General features: G+C 39.0%; 1 long non-coding RNA gene across 1 annotated transcript; it reads right to left on the bottom strand.

Annotated features, from left to right (window-relative positions):
- Positions 1 to 3,178: 3,178 nt before the first annotated feature.
- On the bottom strand, positions 3,179 to 13,537 carry LOC134304348 (uncharacterized). The gene is made up of 2 exons (XR_010007821.1): positions 13,359 to 13,537; positions 3,179 to 3,575 (listed from the first exon to the last, which is right to left on the bottom strand). It is a non-coding gene; the product is annotated as an uncharacterized LOC134304348 (long non-coding RNA).
- Positions 13,538 to 20,738: the final 7,201 nt, after the last annotated feature.

The raw sequence follows: 20,738 nt of genomic DNA, 5'->3' as shown, positions 1-20,738 counted from the left end.
GTGTGTCTCGTTTCAGTGCGTCCGACCATTATGTGATTTTAAACAATGAGTAAGTATAGTGTTTGTCTTGGGTTGCCAAATAAATAGAACCAAAGTCGACCATGCTGATGTAAACCCAGTGGAATAATAATAATAAAAAAAAATTATTTATAACTTATAAAATCAGGTTGGATCCTGATCAAAATGAATGTCTGATATGTAATAAACGCGCAGTTGTGTTGTACTTTAATTAATGTGTTGATTAATCATTCACAATCTGGGTAGAAAGAAGTGCAAAGGTTATCGGAAGCATACCCCAATACCCCATTCAATGCATTCAAGTATAAAAGGCAACAAAGGCATTTCTAAAGACTAATCTATACTGTTTTCTGGTATCCCTGGATATGGGAGTCATGCAACAATCACACCAAGAACACAGCACAAAAAAGGACCAAAAAACTGAAATAAAATAAAATAAAATAAATTAATTAAAAAGAAAATGGGAAAAAAAAAACTGAAAAAAAGAAAATATATACAAAAATTGAAAAAAGAAAATGTAAGCCAAAATTTTAAAAAAAGAAAAAAAATGGAAAAAGGAAAAAAAAATTGAAAAAAGGGGGAAAAAATGGAAAAACAAATTGAAGAAAATGGAAAAAAAGGGGGGAAAATAAAGGACAAAAAATAGAAAACAAAAGGAAAAAATGAAAAAAAAGTGTTCAAAAATTTTTAAAAATGATAAAAGAAAAAAAAAGAAATAATGAAAATAAAAAAGGAAAATAATTGAAAAAAATATACAAAAATTGAAATAAAAGAAAAATAAAAGAAAAAAACTTTAAAAATGAAAAATAAATGTGTATAACAATTGAAAAAGAAAAAAAAGGGGGAAAAATGAAATACAAAAATTTATTTATTTTTTAATAAAAACATCACTGGAAAAAAAAATGTTTGTGGCCCTGCACACAAAGCAAGATCCACCAAAAGCCTTGATTTCAACTTTACTGAACATGACCATAAGCGCATAACAACTGCTCTTTTGACTTGCCTTGTACCCGGTGTTGCCAGGTGGTGGCGCAACCCTGACCAGCATGAACTGGTGATAAAAAATATATAAATAAATATGCATGCCAGTATTTATACAGAACGTCTTGGTATTGTGCTGTTGTGTCTGGAGTTCATCTCCGGATAGGATGTGTATTCTTTAATTTAGCTCACGTTGTATCGTTAAAACACCTTGTTCATATCAGAGAAGTCAAATTGAATTAGTGTATCAATTTAGCGCGCTGCGTTTTCCCCATCTGGATTCATAAAACCAGCATATTTAACCGACTTTTCTTCGTAACTACAGACATATTGAAGTTCTAACCCAAAGTTTGCTACTCATTTCAAAACCAAACCTCGTAAATATGCTAATATATGCAAGATAAAAATAATAACAGGAGCTCAACTCATAAACATACATCATTGTGTTTGCTTTTTGCTCTTTGTCTGACTTCCCCCCCGCCCCTCTATTTCTCATTATCATAGGACGGTAATGAATTTATTTGCACAGCCTTATTTAAGTCTGCATCTGGTCGTAGCTATATTACTCTTCGCGAATCTCACATTGTTTGATGCGACTTTTGAAATGCAATTAAAAAAAACAACAACACAAAAACGCACGTAATTAAGACTCGAGACCACAATTAGACCACGTGTTTGGATTACCATTGGATAAGCATCCCGAGGATGGCCTGTTTTTGGATGACCTGCACAGATAGCGGGTGGATATGATATCAGGTTGGGTTTAGTCTCTGCACTTGATACAGGGATCGAGAAACAAAGGCGATTATTACAGGAGGCGATTATTACAGGAGCTCCGCTGATATGATAGAACCCCCTATTCTCCGACGTCTCTGGGGACATATTACACCTCTCATTATACTACTGATTGGCCTGATTTTAGCTGAGCAGCCCAAAGCATCCGGCTGCCTGAACAGAGACCGGCATTAATGAAAGCAAAGTCGTCCATAATGCTGCTCTTACGTGATCAAGGGGGAAAAAAAACTGAAAAAAGTGCATTAGATGCAAATGATTACATTTGAAGTAGCTCATCCATGCTGCGTAGGTGCGTGTGTGTGTGTGTGGGGGGGGGGGTTGCCATGTTCTCTATACTCCCACTTTTTAAACCAGTAAGGAGTAGTAATTGTTTTTTAGGGTTCTGTTACAAAGCAAGGTCTATAACTCGTGTGGCCTGCACAGAGCTCGATCTTAACACCGTTAAACACTATTTGTGAGTCAGGCCTAACTAGACACAAATTCCCACAACCACACTTTCAAAATCCTGTGGAAAGTCCTCCCATAAGACTGGAGTCTGTTTTAGATGCAAAGAAAATAGGCAACTCAATGTTGATTACCATGGTATTTAACATACCTCTGGCCATATAGTGTAAGACAGGGTTAGTGTTGGGTTAGGGTTCTATCAGAACTATTTAAAATGTTTATGGACACTTGGTCGTGCCTCACCTTATTAATGAAGCATGAGGTGAAGCCCCACACCTGCCAGAATGAGAATGAACCCAAGTACAAGATGCTTGACCAAGGTAGAGCCATACTGTGGCTAAAAGGTCAGAAAAAAAAAAGTGGGCAATTGGAAAATGAATAAATAAATAAATAAATATTCAATTAATTAATAAATTAATTAATACTGAGGCTAAAAAGTCAGAAACAAAAAGTGGGCAGTTGGAAATGGGCTAAATAAATAAATATTCAATTAATAAATAAATTAGTTAATACTGAGGCTAAAAAGTCAGAAACAAAAAGTGGGCAATTGGAAATGGGCAAAATAAATGAATAAATTAATTAATTATTTAATTATTTAATTATTTAATAAATTAATTAATACTGTGGCTAAAAAGTCAGAAACAAAAAGTGGGCAATTGGAAATGGGCAAAATAAAAAAAATAAAAAAATAAAAAAATAAAAAAATAAAAAAATAAAAAAATAAAAAAATTAATAAATTAATAAATTAATTAATTAATTAATTAATTATTACTGTGGCTAAAAAGTCAGAAACAAAAAGTGGGCAATTGCAAATGGGCAAAATAAATAAATAAATAAATAAATAAATAAATAAATAAATAAATAAATAAATAAATAAATAAATAGATAGATAAATGAATGAATTAATGAATTAATGAATTAATGAATTAGTCAAGTCAAGTCAAGTCAAGTCAACTTTATTTATATAGCGCTTTTTACAATATACATTGTCTCAAAGCAACTTTACAAAATCCAGGACCAACAGATACAAAAACCCCTGTTGAGCAAGCCGAGGGCGACTGTGGCAAGGAAAAACTCCCTGAAAATTACAGGAAGAAACCTTGAGAGGAACCAGACTCAGCAGGGCCCATCCTTCTTGGGTGGTCTGGAGGATACTTTAAATAAATACACGATTTACACAAATCATACAAACACAGAATTGAATGATCTAAAAGTCATACAGTGGTAATAAATAGATAAATAAACAATTAAATAATAATAGAGTTGTTATCCGCTCTAGTCTTCAATAAAGTCTGTAGTGATTTCTTGTCGTTGCAATTACTCCAGACCAGTCACATCTGACAGGAGCAGCATAATTAATGAATAAATTAATTAATATTGTAGCTAAAAGCCCAAAACAAAAAGTGGGCAATTGGAAATGGACGAATTAAAACTATAAATACATTTTTTATATATATTTTGGTAAAAAAAAAAAAAAAAAAAAAAAAAAAAAAGCTTAACAAAGCGAAACAATAAAGAAGTAAAGGTGCAACCATTATTATTGATAAACAACCAGGTATGAGTGGATCAGACACAGCAGTGCAGATGGAGTTTTTAAACCTCACTGTCACTGCTAGACTGAGAATAATCCACCAACTAAAAATTTCCAGTCAACAGCGCCCCGTGGGCAGCGTCCTGTGACCACGGATGAAGGTCTAGAAGATGACCAACTCAAACAGCAGCAATAGATGAGCGATCGTCTCTGACTTTACATCTGCAAGGTGGACCAACTAGGTAGGAGTGTCAAATAGAGCGGACAGTGAGTGGACACGGTATTTAAAAACTCCACTCATACCAGCACAACACACACTAACACCACCACCACCATTGTCAGTGTCACTGCAGTGCTGAGAATGACCCACAACCCAATAATATCTGCTCTGTAGTGGTCCTGGGAGAGTCCTGACCATTAAAAAACAGGGGGCTAACAAAGCATGCAGAGGAACAAATAGACTACAGTCAGTCATTGTAGAACTACAAAGTGAGTGTTTTATCCTATGGAGTCCATCATTGAACTTGAAGCAAACAGTCTAATTTACAGGGCAAACTTTCCCCCTCCGATGGTCCGATTTGATATACTCCAATAGAGCCTTTCTTCCAGACACCATCAATTGTCTATGGATTTTTCCCTCCCTCCTCTCAGCTCGAAGAGAAACAAAAAGGAGGTCTGGGCGGCCTCAAGCTTGAAAGCTTTTATTGATATCGATGCGGGAGGAATATTGCCCATTTTCAGCGTCGGATCAATCAGCCTGTCGTGCGGTGTTTTACGAGCCGCGTCCCCCTGGTGTGGGGTGGCCCTGAGTCTCGTGTGTTTTGCTTCGTGAATGTGTGTGAGCCATGTGCTGGCATGTCGCCCTATCGTCCTACTGAAATCAGAAATTCTCACCCAGGTGAACCTGGTACAGTCCAGGTACTTACTAGCTTGCAATCTCGAACAAGTGTCTGTGTCGTCGTCGTGTGTGTGGTGTGTAGATGCTCCGGTGCCCCGTGGTACTAGTTAGCGTGGTGGCTGGCAGCTGGAGCGGCCTGATGGAGTGTGATGAGGGGAACGGAGCATCACGAGCGTGCAGCCGAGAGATGGCGGGGGAAACGAGGGAGGGGCGGCACACCTGGCATCCGCCACAGATGGGCATAATCATCTCTTCCCTCTTCCATACCTACCCTACCCCCAACGCCTCGCCCGCTTCAGTGCGTCGCATACACACACATGCGCGAAACACGTCTACGGCTAATTGTGCCAGCATGAATAAAAACATATGGCCGGCCGACTTTGTTTATCTATACGTTTACGGATGTTTGCAAACTAGCAATAATTAGCATTGGCACTGTGATCAAACTGAATTTGATTATTATATACCAAGTACCTCAAATGTTAATTTAACCCCACACCTGCCAGACAATGAACCCAAGTGCAGGATGCTACACCAAGGTAGAACAACATCTGTAGGTCGCGAAGGAGAATGCGGATAGAACGGGGATAGCGCAGGATCCAGGATTCGTGGTTCCCATAGATGCCCTTTGGAGACTGCAAGAAATTGGTATTCTATAGACCAGTGGTTCTCAAACTTTTTAGACCAAGTACCACCCATTATCAAACCAAAACTTCCAAGTACCACCTATGTTTCTCATCACAGAACCACATATGGCACACATTAATTAGGTGTGTGTGTATATATTAGTGGTGGGAATTATGGCTTCTTGAAGGGAGCCGGATCTTTTGGCTCGGTTCCTTTTAAAGAACCGTTCAAAGAAATGGCTCTTCGTTCTTCGGGAGGCGCTACTGGGTAAACTATAAGACACCCCCGATATTAATATCAAATTTTGCTACCTTGCCTTAAATGTATTCCTAATTCAAACAACACTTAAACGAGAAAAAAAAGTTACTTCAAAAGGAAAAAAACTACAGAGAAGAGACGTACTGTGATTGCATCGCATTAAGTTTCAGAACAATCCTCTCTTGTGCAGAGATGTGACTGTGTTTGTTTCTGCTTTAAAACATAAGCGCCATGAAATAATCAGATTTAACACAATTAAACAAGTTTATAGTTTATTTCTCAACTATTTGCCATTATACTACTAGCTCTCTCTCTCTCTGTCTGTGTGTGTGTGTGTGTGTGTGTGTGTGTGTCTCGCTCTCCGTGATACTTAAAGTGTTTCGGATTTGAATATCGACAATAAACAGCTCTTATTACAATTTACGATTAATTCCCTCTACTGATGTGAAGCTGAATGGGTGGATTACAGTCTAGAACTGCGCAGAAATAAAAGACTCGGTTCCTTTCGTTCATTTCAAAGATCCGTTCAATAGAATGGGATCGTTCGCGAACGACTCATCACTAGTATATCTGCAGTTACCACTGACCATTTCAGTGAGTGCGCCTGTTTAGCGGAGCAGCCTCGTGATGTCAGGAACGAGATCAGTGAGATTCAAACGCAGATCTGCTCTGATAAGAGCGAGAGACCTACTGATAACTTTACTGATAACTTTTCTGAAATTTCGAGATGGAAAACGCGAACGTGAAGTACAGACGTAATGAAGTATAGTGGCTGCGTAGCCCCGAATATTTTTAAAAACACATTCGTTTTAATTAAACTGATTTTATTAAAACAGAATTATAAGAACTTTGAAACAGATTTTATTAGTAATTTTCAAAAATTTGTTTATTTTTTTTTAATTTATAATTATTAAATTATTGATTTTTTCGGTGCATGTAATTACTTTTCCGAGATTATCTGGCGTACCACCTCGTGCTGCTTCACGTACCACCAGTGGTACGCGTACCACAGTTTGAGAACCACTGCTATAGACTACAGATGAGCTGGCAAGTCTGTGAGAGAGAAACCGTGATATATAGAAACACTCCCACCTGGAGCGAAAATGAACCCAACTGCAGGATGATAGACCAAGGTAAAACAACATCTGTAGTTCACAAAGGAGAATGCGGATAGAACAAGTATGGCAGGCTGGTCTGGGAACCCTCAAAACAAGCCAGGCATAGCAATATACAAGCGGCAATCCCTTCCTTTCATGCCACCCTCATCAAGACGCTGACCATAATGTCATAAAACTGTCACACTAGATGCCATATGCTGACCACCTCCTTGTTTCTACACTCACTGTCCATTTTACCAGCTCCACTTATCATATAGAAGCACTTTGTAGTTCTACAATTACTGACTGTAGTCCAACTGTTTCTCTGCATGCTTTGTTAGCCCTCTTTCATGCTGTTCTTCGGTGGTCAGGACCCCAACAGGACCACTACAGAGCAGGTATTATTTGGGTGGTGGGTCATTCTCAGCATTGCAGTGACACTGACATGGTGGTGGTGTGTTAGTGTGTATTGTGCTGGTATGAGTGGATCAGACACAGCAATGCTGCTGGAGTTTAAACATCTCACTGTCATTGCTGGACTGAGAATATTCCACCAACCAAAAATATCCAGCCAACAGTGCCCCATCCTGTGACCACGGATGGAGGTCTAGAAGATGACCAACTCAAACAGCAGCAATAGATGAGCGATCGTCTCTGACTTTACATCTACAAGGTGGACCAACTAGGTAAGAGTGGACAGTGAGTGGACACAGTGTTTAACACACACTAACACACCACCACCATGTAATTGTCACTGCAGTGCTGAGAATGATCCATCACCTAAATAATACCTGCTCTGTGGTGGTCCTGTGGGGGTCCACATAGATGGACTACAGTCAGTAATTGTAGAAAGTGCTCCTATGTGGTAGGTGGAGCTGATAAAATAGACAGTGAGTGTAGAAACAAGTAGGTGGTTTTAATGTTATGGCTGATCAGTGTATATATATATTGTAACCGGTTAGTCATGACAGCTTTTATTAAACGTCATAAGTCATTAAGTTATAAGCTACTTCATTATTAGAGCTGTCATGAAAATTACCAGTACTGGTAACATAACACTCTTATTATATCATCTAATGTTTTGATCAGTGTTGACCGCATATCTGCCATGATAAGGAAAATTCAGCGCCATAATAAAGGGTAAAGTGCTACCCAAAATATTTTGCATTTGAAATATTACACATATGCACACGCATATCTGTGGTCTATTATCATCCTGCTGTTGGCGCCGTGTGTAGTGCAGCGACAAGTGCGCATACGGCAACGCTACACAGTGGTTGACAGCTTAACATTTATTAGAACACAGCGTACAAATGAGGCACACTTTGCACCACAGCTCAGTCGTTCATACACGGGAGCGTATTCTGCCTTGTCTATCCTGCTCGATTGTAAATGCGTTACACAATCAGGTTGAGCAATTAGACACATCCGTTGGGATGGAAACAACAACATGGGAACAAACAAGCGAATGGATCCTAACGTTGGCAGGATAGTCGCTAAGGTTTAGGTTGTTGTTTATGCATATCTAGGATCCGTGGTTCCAATAGATGCCCTTTGGAGACTGTTAGAAATTGGTATAGGCTGGCAAGTCTATCGGAGAGAAACCGTGATAAATAGAAACACTCCCACCTGGAGCGAATCAACACTCAACAAGGCACTGAACATCTTCAGCTTAAAAGAAACTGATGGATCATCTGCGCCTTCATGGCAGATAAAGCCTGGCATCAAGCAATAATCTGCAAGTCTGTCAGATAGAAACCGTGATATATAGAAACACTCCCACCTGGAGCGAATGTGTTACACAAGCAGGTTCATGCAAATCTAGTTCCAATAGATGCCATTTGGAGACTGTTAGAAATTGGTACTCTATAGACTACAGATGGGTTGGCAAGTTTGTCAGAGAGAAACCATACTATATATAAACACTCCCACCTGGAGCGAATGTGTTACACAATCAGGTTGAGCAACTAGACACATCCGTTGGGAGCTACACACGGAAACAAACAAGCGAACGGATTAAAATAGGCCTTTAGTTGTTCCCTTTTTGTTAACTGGAAGTAACACAAAAGAGGTAGAAGTGAGTCAAGGCTGTCTTGATGATCTTGGCTGCCCTCTAGTTGGTCTCCAGCAGTTAACATGCTCATGGTTCCTTTGATTTATTTATCAAAAATATTTCACCAGGAAGCCTGCCCAAAACAGACCATCTCATTTACCCCCCTCTCTCCGGGAAGTCCCAGATTTCAAGGCAACAAAAGTGTCTGCTAGACATCCCCTTTCTCCTTTGATGTTTATTTTAGTAGCCCACCCCTGCTGTTCCCGGCTCTTTAGTGTCCAGCCAGGTACAACAAGCTCTCCCCGGTCTTAAGTCCGCCTCCAATTTTGACCCGGTCATGAGGACAGCTTACTACCTTCTCGTAGTCCCCTCACGGTTCAAGAAAGCAGCCCAAGGGGGGTAACTAACAAAGGTTAACTCGGAGCGCAGAGAAAGCAGGAGAGAGTGGGCAGTCCAGAGCGATCTCTCAAGCCCCAGTGGTAGGGTAGTGGGAGTGTTAATGTTGCTGGTGGAGTGTGTGTGTGTGTTTCCTTTCACTGGCTGCCAATCCATCAAGACTCAGGCTACCGCTGTGAGGCCCGTCATCCAGCACAGAAAAGAACAAGAGCTGGCTACAGAGCCCCCTGCTCTACAACCATCACTCATCCACATCATGCTGAACTCTCGGTGACCTTTTCCCTCACGTTCCTCAAGAACGACTTACCAGCCTTAAGCGCCGGTTTCCAGCCGCAAGGTGTCCCGGCGGGTCTCCATTTGGCACCGAGGTGTCTTTAGTGACTTGTTGTTTAATTTTTCATGTTGCTATTTTAGTAAAACAGACACTAATTTGGGAAAGACAAAGACAGGAAAACAGGAATGAAGGAAGGAGAGACAGAAGGACAGACAGGGAGAAAGGGAGGGAGGAATGTGGGGTTGAGGGAAGGAAGGATGAAGAGATGGAGGTAGAGACAGAAGGAAGGAAGGAAGGGAGGACTAATGGATGGATGGACAGATGGAAGGAAGTAGGGAGCTAGTAAAGGAAGGAAGGACAGAGGGTGGGAGGGAAGGTAGGATAGATGGAGGTAGGGAACAAAGGAATGAGGTAGGGAAGGAAGGAAGGCTAGATAGTAAAAGAGGAAGGTAAGGAAGAAAGGAGACAGAGAATGGGAGGGAAGGTAGGGTGGATGGATGGACAAATGGAGGGAGGTAGGGAACTAAGGAATGAGGTAGGGAGGGAAGAAATGCTAAAGACAGACAGACAGAAGGAGATAGGAAAGAAGGATGGATAGATGGACAGACAGACAGAGGGAAAGATAGATGGAGGTAGAGACAGGAGGAAAGAAGGACAGACAAATTGATAGATAGAGGAAGAGAGTGATGTAGGGAAAGAAGGACTAATGGATGGACTGACAGGAGGTAGGGTAGGAATGAAAGAAGAAAGGAAGGATTGATGGATGGATGGACAGACAGAAAGAGCAAAAGAAGTGAAGGAAGGAAGAAAGGAGAGGGTGGGATAGACAGAGGTAAGAAACAAAGGAATGAGGGAGGGAAGTAAGTAAGGAAGGAATTAGGTACGGAAGAAAGACAGGAGGTAGGGAAGGATGGAAGAAGTATGGATGGATGGAAAGATGGACAGAGGGTGGGAAGGAAGGTGGGATAGACAGAGGTAGGGAGGTAGGGAACAAAGTAATGAGAAAGGAATAACGAATGGAAGGAATGAGGACATGGACATAAGGAAGGAAAGAAGAAAGGAAGGATGGAGGAAGGACGGACAAATGGACAGACAGATGGAAAGAGGGAGGTGGGGAAGGAAGGAAGGCAACAGAGGGTGGGAGAGAAGGTAGGATGAACGGAGGGAGGCAGTAAGGTATGGAACAAAGGAATGAGGTAGGGAAAGAAAGAAGGCTAGAGTGAGGGAAGGAAGTATTGAAGGAAGTATTGAAAGAAGCAAGGAAAGAAGAATGGAGGAAGGACGAATGGATGGACAGACGGACAGACAGACAGATGGAGGAAGAGAGGGAGGTAGTGAAGGAAGAAAGGAAAGAAAGAAGGAAGGACTGATGGATGGACGGACAGATGGAGGGAGCTAGTTAAAGAAGGAAAGACGGAAGGTAGGATGGACAGAGGGAAGTGGGAACAAAAAAATGAGGTAGGAAAGGAAGCAAGGCTAGTGTGAGGGAGGGAAGTATTGAAGAAAGGAATGAGGTAGAAAAGAAAGACAGGAGGAAGGATGGATGGACAGAAGAGAGGAAGGAAAAAATGAGATGGGGAGAAGGGAAGGTAGGATAGACCGAGGGAGGGAAGTAGGGAAGAAAGAAATGAGGTACGGAAGGAGGACTGGAGGAAGGAAAGGAATGAAAGAAGAAAGGAAGGATGGACGGATGGAAAAAGGGAGGTAGGGAAGGTAGGATGAACGGAGGAAGGAAGGGAGGTAGGGAACAAAGGCATGAGGTAGGGAGAGAAGGAAGGCTATAGTGAGGGAAGGAAGGAATGAGGTTCGGAAGGAAGTCAGGAGGTAGGGAAGGGAGGAAGGAGGGATGGACGGACAGACAGACGGAAGGAGGAAGCGAGGGAGGTAGTGAAGGAAGAAAGGAAGGTAGGTAGGATGGACAGAGGAAAGTAGGGAACAAAAGAATGAGGTAGGAAAGGAAGCAAGGCTAGAGTGAGGGAGGGAAGTAGGGAAGGAAGGAATGATGTAGAGAAGGAAGACAGGAGGAAGGATGGATGGACAGACAGATGGAAAGAGTGAGGGAAGGAAGAGAGGAAGGAAGGAATGAGACAGAGGGTGGAAGGGAAGGTAGGATATACAGAAGGAGGGAAGTAGGAAAGGAAGGAGGACGGATGGACAAACAGACAAGAAAGAGAGAGGGAGGTAGAGACAGAGGGAAAGAAGGACAGACTGATGGATAGACGGACAGACGAAAGGAGGGAGGGAGCTAGTGAAGGAAGGAAGGAAGGAAGGAAGGAAGGAAGGAAGGCTGGAAGAAAGGAGGATGGGAGGGAAGGTAGGATAGATGGAGGGAGGTAGGGAAGGAAAGAAGGCAAGAGTGAGGGAGGGAAGTAGTGAAGGAAAAAGGACGGACAGATGGACATACAGACAGAAGGAGGTAGGAAAGGAGGACAGATAGACCGACAGACGGAGAAAAAGATAGAGAGAAGTAGAGATAGAAAGAAAGAGCTAGTAAAAAAAGGAAGGAGGAAAGGAAGACAGGAAGGAAGTAGGCAGGGAGGGAGCTAGTAAAGCAAGGAAGGAGACTCATCCAAATTATTGGGCAGGAAGATAGGAAACAAAGGAATGAGGTAGGAAAGGAAGGAAAGCTAGAATGAGGGAGGGAAGTAGGGAAGGAAGGAATAAGGTATGGAAAAAAGCCAGGAGGTAGGGAAGGAACGAAGGATAGAGGAAGGAGGAAGGAGGACGGACAGAGAGACAGACAGAAGGAGCTAGGGAAATAGGATGGATAGACAGGAAGGAAAGAAGGACTGATGGACGGAAGGAAGGAGATCCACAGGTAGGGAGGGAAGGAAGGAAGGATGGATGAATGGATGGAAAGTGGAAGGTAGGGTAAGAAAGTAAGGAAAGGACAGACAGATGGACGGAGAGACAGAGGGAGGGACGAAGTGAAAGAAGGAGGACAGACGAAGCTAATAAAAAAAGGAGGGAAACAGAGGGTGGCAGGGAAGTAGGGAAGGAAGGAATGAAGTACGGAAGGAAGACAGGAGGAAGGATGGATGGACGGACGAATGGATGGAAAGAGGGAAGTATGAAAGGATGGAAGGACAAACAACCCAAAGATACCATCAAAGGTACAACAGTGGTGTGTGCCTTTTTCTGAGCAATCTGTATCTAACGGTCAGACAGACGGTATGTCTGGCTAGTAGAAAGACAACATCAAACATCAAAGACAACCCCAGGACAACATCAGGAGCACGTTCAGATGTTCTAGACCGAGAACCGAACAAAAAAGCGACCCGTACGACAATTTTTTTAGTCGACCACGTTGATTTCTGATGAATTCAATTACATCAGGTTAAAGCACACATGTCCGTGCTTATCGCTTTATCCCCCTGCACCTCTCCCTAATCCGAACTTACTTTCCCACCCCACTTTGCTGTTTGTCAATGACCAAATCTCATTGTCGGCTGAAACTCGCCCGTTATGAAATCCGCCGGCTCCAAAACCAATCTGACATCGTCGGAGGCGAATCGCGTTACGGTGATGAAGGCCCGGAGGACAGTGTCTGCCCCTTTATGACTGCCCACCCGCCCCGGCAATATCGGGTCCGGCCCGGCGAAACGCACCGAGAGCCATAAACCGAGCCTGACCGGCGGCGCCGCCTAATCGCATGAACCCTCGAACGGGGGCGCAATATCGTCCGAATTCTATTTGTATCGGTGCGAGCGAGTGACCTACGGATGACTCACTTTGAAGTTTAACCCAGGAGCCGAGGCGGAGGGAGGGATGAGAGGCAGAACGGGCGTGGAAGGGGAAGGGGGGGTTGTTTTTCAACTTTAAGATGGATGTGCCAGTATCCAGTGTGATTAGAGAAATGGATAACTCACTAACATCTGTGCAAACTACAATAAAGAGGGATTTAGTGTTGCCCTGAGGAAGGCATGGAGAGGCTGTCTGTCCATTAAACGCTTTATTACAGAGCCAGCAGCTCTGTTCTAACTCACTTATTTTTGCCTGCGCCGTGGCTCGGCCTCTGTGACTGCCTGTCATCCTGAGCAGACGACGCTCCAGGCGCTCCTCTCCCTCGCTCTTCCTTTTTTCTTCGTTCTCTTTTTCAGGCATGGATTCCTACCCTTCTCCGTCTTTCTGCTTCTTTCCTACCTCTCGTCTGCCTTGCTTCTTGTGCTTGTTGTGGTTCTACTAATTCATCCAGTCCTAATTTCTTGTACCTTACCTTCCTCCCTTTCCTATTTCGATTTAGTTCTGCCTCTCTCGCTCTATTTTTTTTTGGCTCCTTTGCCCATAAGTGCACGAGGTAGATGGCGATCAAATGACTCACCGAGCAGCTGGAGTGGCCAACCCCGGTGAGGGCTTAACTATGGAAAGTGAGCATGATCATGTCACACTGGTCGCAGTACTCGTTGGCTCAAGCCGTGACAGCAGGAGCAAAAAGGAGGGGCTTTTTTTCTTTTTTTTTTCTCTTCCTTTTTTTGTATTTCTTAAAGAGACAGTGACATAGAGGGACCAGGCTCGATCTGGACAGTACGGCGGCTAATATCCGATCTCGACGGTGCAGGACAGATGGCCTGCACTGTCTGGCCTGGGATGGTCATCGGGGATCACAACTGCTTGCATATAGGTATGTTTTGGAAAGGGTTCAAACACTTTGGCAAGATTTTGGATTCAGCAGTCGCCCGAAAAACTTCAGTACCCACAGCCGGAAATGGCTATTAAATTATATTGGGAAGGAAATAAATGGTATTCGAATGCTGACTGGAACTGGACAAACACTATACAAGTGACCCAAACGTAAAAGATCAACAATGTCATTGTTACACCGAAGGTCCTACCTTTTGTCCCTTTGGGGATTCCAATCAATGTAATCAATGTAAAAGTGTGCTTCTCTACACACGTGATCATCTCTCTGTAGTCTGTGCTGCGCCTTAAAAGGACAAGCCAGTAAAGTATAACTCCCAATCTATTCTGTGGACAAGAATAGTTGTCCACATTGATTTTTGAAAAACGAGGTCCAGATCAAGCCATGTGATATCTTAGGGGTCAAGCCATGGCAACAAAAAAATTGTAATAAATAAATAAAAATAAGGATCAAGTCATGCCGCGTAAGGATCACACCGTGCCATTGGAAAAATAAATAAATAAATAAATAAATAAATAAATAAATAAATAAATAAATAAATAAATAAATAAATAAATAAATAAATAAATAAATAAAATATAATAAATATAATAAATAAAAAGAATGAAGCCATGCAATTGCTTAAGGATTATGGAATGTCATTTAAAAATTAAAATTAATAATAATAATAATAATAATAATAATAATAATAATAAATAAACTAATAATAATAACAATAATAAAATAATATTAATAAAAAATATAATAATAATAATAATAATAAACAATAATTAATAAAATAATAATAATAATAATAATAATAATAAATGAGAATCAAGTCATGCCATCTGTTAAGGATCAAGCAATGTCAATAAAAAAGAAAATAAAATGTAATAAAAAAAACTGGAAATAAATAAAAAATGAGATAAATATAATAAATAACAATCAAGTCAAGCCAGAATTAATTAAGAATTAATCTATGTAATTATTTGAAATTAATCTATGCGATTAAAATTTATTTGGAGCAAGCATCCAGTTAACGTTCATATACAGTTGGAACATTTTTACTTACTGGGACCCGTTACATCTAGCAGGAGCTGCACTGTTGTCATGGCAGTCTAGACTTGCAGGCCTCAGCCTCAGGTGGGTAAACAGGTTCTCGTCAGGACCACTTTGGGGCAAAAAAAACTAAGATGTAAATGTTAAATTAAGAGTAAAGTTAAGTTAGTTAAGTCAGTAAAGTTAATATAAACTAACTGTAAAGGCAACGTCTAAAGCAGTCTACTACTGCTGAGAGCCAGACTATGGGGGTTTCACATTGTTACTGCAGCAGTGACTCTTACTGTCTGGTTAAGGCACTAGCATGCGTGGCAAATTAATTCTTGAGTTTATACGGCAATTCAGTTAGCAATCGCTTAGTCAAAATGTCCACATGTCGAAGTGTAAGGCAGCTAAACACACGACTCAGGTCACCCATGAAGTAAAAAATCTGAATTGAGCCACGTCCACCTGCAGTGTGAACATTTCATCGCTGTGCGCCAAACCCTGAGGGTTTATTTAACCCTGCTGTTTTTTTTACCGCGTTTGCAATACCGTCCATGCGACGTGTGTAAATCCCGCCCGTTTCCTATAGATCCGAAGCGTCTTAAAAAACGTTGTTGATGGGTTTTCTACTTGAAACAGGCAGGACTATAAGAGGTAATGTACTGTCAAAGCATGACAAACACAAGAGCCTCCCTCATTAAATGTCCCCACATGCCATTTCAAATCTCCACCGTGTGTGTGTGTGTGTGTGTGTGTGCGCGAAGTCAGCGTCGTCTGAGAGGAATTGATGCCCCGTGTTTGGCTAATTAAGACGGCAGTAGACGTTTCCGAGCGGCGAGATGGCGGAGAGGTGCTAATTCATAATTGACGTAATGGATGGAGTCTGTCTGTTAGCTTTTTAAACGCCGGCGATTTTGCCGTGATTAGCTGACACCTACCTTTGTGTGAATAATGAAAATATGCGCCGCATTCTCCGCTTTAATGAATCCCGGGCCAATCTCAGGCCCAGGGTTTTTTTGTTTTTTTTTAAGACAGCCATCCCTCTCTCTCTCTCTGCCACGTTCCTCTGTGCTTCCAGCAATGGCTGTCATCAGAGGAACGGGCCTTGTTTGACATGGACACTTTGTTAAATAAAATCTTATTATATTCTCCTCGGGTACTACCCCACCCTCAAGACGGAGGAAGACGAACCGCGCATTCTTTAAGGCTTTGCAGCCGGTATGAGCTGGCACGGCTATCAGAAACCTAGAGACGCCAGGTGAGGATCAAGCACGCCATTAAAACAAAATAGATATTATGAATAAATAAAAATAAGGATCAAGTCGTACTATTTATTAAGGATTAAGCTATGTGATGAAATTAAAATAAAAAAAATAAAACAAGCTGTGTCATATAAAAAAATTAAATTAAAATTTTAAAAGAAAAATTTAAAAATTAATAGATAAATACATAAATAATAATGATAATAATAGTAACAATTAATAATAATAATAATATTAATAATAAATAAGAATCAAGCCATACTGGATCAAGCTATGTCATAAAAAAATATAATAAAAAAATATATATATACACTGATAAATACATAAATAATAATGATAATAATAGTAACAATTAATAATAATAATAATATTAATAATAAATAGGAATCAAGCCATACTGGATCAAGCTATGTCATAAAAAAATATAATAAAAAAAAATATATATAATATAATATAAAAAAAAAAAATATATATATATATATATATATATATATATATAAAATATATATAAAATAGTATATATATATATATATATATATATATATATATATATATATATAATAAATAAGGATCAAGTCATCAATGTTATAAAAAATTAAAAAAAAAAGGCAAAAAACAAAATGGATTAAAATAAAAAAATATATATATATAAAAAAAAAAAATACATAAAAACGATCAAGCCATGCCATCTCAAGGATATGGCTATGTCAAATAATAATAATAATAATAATATTAATAATAATAATAATAATATTAATAATAATAATAATAATAAATAAATACAAAAAATAAAAGAATAAAATGAAAAATAGATAGATAAAACAATAAGACTCACGTCAAGCCATCTCATATTAATTTATTTACATATAAGTATCCAGCCAGGTAATAGCCAGGTAATAAAAAAAAATTTAAAAATCAAAAGAGAAACATTAAAAATACACTGATCAGTCATAACATTAAAACCACCTCCTTGTTTCTACACTCACTGTCAATTTTATCAGCTCCACTTACCATATAGAAGCACTTTGTAGTTCTACAATTACTGACTGTAGTCCATCTGTTTCTTTACATACTTTTTTAGCCTAGTTTCACCCTGTTTATTAATGGTCAGGACTACTACAGAGCAGGTATTATTTAGAAGGTGGATCATTCTCAGCACTGCAGTGACACTGACATGGTGGTGGTGTGTTAGTGTGTGTTGTGCTGGTATGAGTAGATCAGACAGCAGCACTGCTGGAGTTTTTAAATACAGTGTCCACTCAATGTCCACTCTATTAGACACTCCTGCCTAGTTGGTCCACCTTGTAGATGTAAAGTCAGAGACAATCGCTCATCTATTGATGCTGTTTGAGTCGGTCATCTTCTAGACTTTCATCAGTGGTCACAGGACGCTGCCCACGGGGGGCTGTTGGCTGGATATTTTTGGTTGGTGGACTATTCTCAGTCCTGCAGTGACAGTGAGGTGTTTAAAAACTCATTCAGCATTTCTGTGTCTGATCCACTCATACCAGCACAACGCACACTAACACACCACCACCATGTCAGTGTCACTGCAATGCTGAGAATGATCCACCACCTAAATAATACCTGCTCTGTAGTGGTCCTGTAGGGGTCCTGACCATTGAAGAACAGCATGAAAGGGGGCTAACAAAGCATGCAGAGAAACAGATGGACTACAGTCAGTAATTGTAGAACTACAAAGTGCTTATATATGGTAAGTTGAGCTGATAAAATGGACAGTGTAGAAACAAGGAGGTGGTTTTAATGTTATGGCTGATACCGATTATATTATATTAATTAATAAGAATCAAACCATGCTGGATCAAGCTATGTCAAGCTATAATTAAAAAAAAAAAAAAAAAAAAAAAAAAAAAAAAATTGACTTAAAAAAATAGCATCAAGTTGTACCATCTATTAAGGATTAAAAATAAAATTAAAATAATAAAACAAAATTAAATAAAATTAAAAAATTAAAAGAAAAATATAAAAATAAATAAATAAATAGACAGATAAAACAATATGGATCAAGTCATGTCATAAAATCTTATTATACTCTTCTTGAGTACTACCCCACCCACAAGACGGAGAAAGACAAATAGCGCGCTCTCTACGGCTTTGCAGCCAGTACGAACTGGCAAGGCTATCAGAAACTTAGCCATGAGCCAGCGTGTGTGTGGGACTGTTTATGTGTTCTGTGTTGGCCAGCAATCTGGCGTCGTTATACGTATCTGTACTTAGCCGATCTTCAAAGCACAGCATGCGCGTTCACTCCAGTTGGGTTCGACGCCCACCGTAAACAATAATTACAATCAGCAATGTGGGTGAGAGGCTCCGAGTGTTTTTATTAAGGTGTGCTGGAAAGCCATACTATTCATCTTAAAACCAGGCGTCCACTGTGTAATCGCGGCTGCTAGCGTAAACCCGGACGCACCAGATTTGTGAAACAAAGGTTTTATGCTTATCATAAACACAGACATATGTCTGTGATTCACCGACCATCGATGCTCGAGGGTACGACGTTTAAAGATTGAGGTTGAGTATTTCTTAAGATGTTCCTCCTCTCTTCTGGCGTCTTGGTAGCCAAGTCAGGCCTAAACAGACAGCTAAAGTAGCACCCTGGCGGTGTAAACAAAGAGTGATTACACCCATTGGATTGTGGTGTCTGCCTGGGCCCTCTGCTACAAGAGTTTTGTTAGGACTGGAGTAGAAATAAAGCCCTGACCCGTCGATGCATGGACTCCACTAGACCCCCGAAGGTGTGGTGTAGTATCTGGCACCAAGATGTTACCAGCAGGTCCTTTAACTTATCTAAGTTGTGACGTGGGGCCTCCATGGATCGGACTTGTTTGTCCAGCACATCCCACAGATGCTCGAATGGATCAAGATCTGGGAAATTTAGAGGCCAAGTCAACACCTCAAACTCTTTCGCTGCTGAAAGAGGCCACAGCCATGACAGGGTGTACATGGTCTGCCACAATGCTTAGGTAGGTGGTACGTGTCAAGAGTGCTTTGGGCAATGTTCTGCTGGGAAACCTTGGGTCCTGCCATCCATGTGGATGTTACTTTGACACTGTAGCATTGCTGCAGACCATGTACCATGTACAGTATATGTTGTGATGACAGCCTTGATTAGCAGAAATCTTGATGACAGACTCCTGGATTACAAAAGTATATAATGAGTGAGGGATGTATTGAAAATAATAATAATAATAATAATAATAATATAATAATAAAAATAATAATAATAATAATAATTGTTGTATATAATAAATATTGCTGTAAAAAAGTTTCTTCATTAGCATTATTTTATTATTTATTTTGGGTTTTTTTCTTTTCATTTTATTAAAAAGTTATAATAATAATAATAAATATTGCTGTAAATAATGAATATTGCTCTAAAATAAGCTTATTTTTATTTTATTATTTCATTTTTATTTATATATTTATTATTTTATTTATGTTTTGTTTATTTTATTTATTATTTAATAGCAATAATAATAATAATAATTATTATTATTATTCTTATTGCTGTGAATAATAAATATTGCTGTAAAATAAGTTTGTTTTTTAATTTAATTTTTTTATTTTGATTTATTTTTCCTTTTTTATTATTTAATAATAATAATAACAATAATAATAATTATTAATAATATTAATAATAAATATTGCTGTAAAATAAGTTAATTTTTATTTAATTATTTTATTTTTATTTTTTTATTTATTATTTTATTAATGTTATTTAATAGCAATACTAATATTAATAATAAAATATTGCTGCAAATATTATATATATATATAATATATATACATAATATAATTATTATTAATATTGCTGTGAATAATAAATATTGCTGTAAATATTTTTTTATTTTATTATTTTTATCTTGATTTATTTTTATTTTTATTTTTTTATTATTTAATAATAATAACAATAATAATAAATATTGCTGTAAAATAAGTTTATTTTTATTTAAGTATTTTATTTTTATTTTTTTATTCATTATTTTATAATTGTTATTTAATAGCAATAATAATAATAATAACAATAATAATAAAATATTGCTGTAAAATAAGTTTAATTAAATTTTTTTATCTTTATTCATTTAAAATTTATCTTTCTTTTTATTTTATTTTTTATTTCATTTTTTATTTATTTATTTATTTATTTATTTGCACTTGACATGACCCACAGACAGCGAGCGTACTCTCAACAGTCTGGATTTGCTGAAACTCAATAAGGATTGATTTTTACTTCAAATGAATTATCAGTAAAAGAGCGCTACTTCTACGTTTCTGTTTTTCATAGCAAACACATAAATGTAACATCCAAAAATGCTCCCTCCACCCCCCAACACCCCCCCTAAACACAAAGACACGTTCCCTGATCTCCTCTGCAGCAGTGATGAGATGCATTTATTTCACTCCCCTGTGCTAATGTTTAC

The sequence above is a fragment of the Trichomycterus rosablanca genome, chromosome 27, assembly GCF_030014385.1.
Source record: "Trichomycterus rosablanca isolate fTriRos1 chromosome 27, fTriRos1.hap1, whole genome shotgun sequence".
NCBI lineage: Eukaryota > Metazoa > Chordata > Actinopteri > Siluriformes > Trichomycteridae > Trichomycterus > Trichomycterus rosablanca.
The sequence above is the reverse complement of the archived record's forward strand: the minus strand, read 5'-3'. Positions and strand labels throughout refer to the sequence as shown.